Source organism: Phytophthora infestans, genomic scaffold (assembly GCF_000142945.1).
Source record: "Phytophthora infestans T30-4 supercont1.135 genomic scaffold, whole genome shotgun sequence".
In the NCBI taxonomy this organism is placed as follows: domain Eukaryota; phylum Oomycota; class Peronosporomycetes; order Peronosporales; family Peronosporaceae; genus Phytophthora; species Phytophthora infestans.
The window spans coordinates 244,317-246,193 of record NW_003303624.1 but is presented as its reverse complement, the minus strand read 5'-3'; positions in this window follow the sequence as shown (position 1 = coordinate 246,193).

Sequence of the window (1,877 nt, the reverse complement as noted above, 5' to 3'; positions counted from 1 at the left end):
GGGCACCACGGTCGGAGACGATCACGCAGTTTTGTGTTGGAGCGTGCGTGTGAGAGCATGGTAGAACGAGGGAGACAATTTCATCGACATCATTCATAAGTCATGTGTGCCTCGTTCTGTTGCAGGGTGCGACTCAGTGTTGTGCCTGCGTATGCGTCCCAGCGCCGTTTCCATGCACATCTGTCTCCAGAAAGTCAGACCAGGCAGCACACAGGGTAGGACACATGCACGTCAACGCCATACATTGTATCGCTGTTTGTGTTAGTGGATCAGAGGGCCAGGCGGAATCGAGCGCTTGCGATTGACTGATCAACAGCCTGCGACAAAACGCCGCTGGGTCGGATCGAAGACCGCGGTGACTGATCTCACCAGTTTCATGCGTCTATGTAGCTCAGATCAACGGGAGCGGTCAAGTTTCTGCTGTTTGTGGTTTTGACAGGGACAGCTGGGCTCTGCGTTTCCGAGGGAGGGGGTGAACAGTCACATGTAACACAATGTGCGACCCGATGGATCCGACGAAATTACAGCACGAAATCGTGCAGCAGACTCGATCCATTGCTTCGTACAACAGTGAAGCTCACCTTAAATTCATGATGCATGTACTCTTTGCACCGTCAGTGTCACTGCGATCGCACGACACCTTGCTCGCATGGACCTCAATGTTTCAATCCTATCGGACGCTTTTGTGTTACATGTATAATTATTACTCGCAAAGGTTTTGCTACATGCACATGTAGAGCGAAGACCTCTTGTATTGTATTGTGAGCCTTTCGCGGGGCACATGTAAATTGCAATGTGAGCTATTGTCTAAAAGCAGTTTTTAAGTCTTTAATTTACCGTATTTTACAGCTTTCTTAAAGGTACGGTAAGTTATGGATAGGGTACAGGTTATTTCTTAAAGCCAAACTTCGAAACAAGTTTTCTTAAAATAAAAAAGTTATTTGCATTCATTCTGCTTTTTTTCTTTAAAAATTATGCTTGTAAAAGTGATTTTAATTTTGGGATCATCATTAGCAGTGACACAATAGGAATCATTGTGAGCTCGCAACCGCTCGTTACACCTATTAATACTTCTGCAATCCTAGGCAACGCTACGTGAAAACAGAGTGGTTGTTCTTAGGTCTTTCTTGGAGGTTAAGGATATTAGAGCGAGAAGTCCTGTAGTGTAGATGCTAGCGCACCGAAGCACGGAAGCTTATCAAAGATGCGTCCGGCCAGAATCGAACTGTTGTCGGAAGGATTGTCTGCCGTCGAGGCCAAGGAAGGTCTCTTCAACGATGTTTGACCATTCCACCTTTCGAAGTGAAGCTTTGCAGCGTTGTGGTGAGCCTGGGAGCCAACACGCACAAACGAGTGAGTACGGTGTAGCCTGAGCTGATTTGGCGGAGGCAGTACGCCTGCAGGAATCGTTTGTCGCCTCTGTAGTCGAGCGCGATCGCTTCCATGTACTCACTGTGTCGAGTCGACATTGTCTGTAAGAGCGTAAGCGCAATGTACACTAGGCACTCTGCACTGCATAATGTACGAGAGGACGAAATCACTCCTCCATTTACAATTCGCTACAGCTTAATGATCAAACGCCACACATACGCGCAATAGATTAGTAGGTTACAGCTCGTAGGCTTATATCGTGAACTGTTCGTCTCGTAGGCTGGATCAGATCCAGTCAGCCACGAAAAGGTATCGTAGTCCAGCACTCTGTCCCGTTCGCTCAGATATTCGTGCTACATCTCGTGCGGAGATGTTGACGTTTCTGTGTCCTGTACGACGACCTTTAATCCGTCTCCTCCTCTCTGCGTAGTGAGCCACGCGCGAACATGATGGATTCGTCGCCCTTCCCCAACACGTGGTGCTTGCATTACCCCTTGCGTACACCG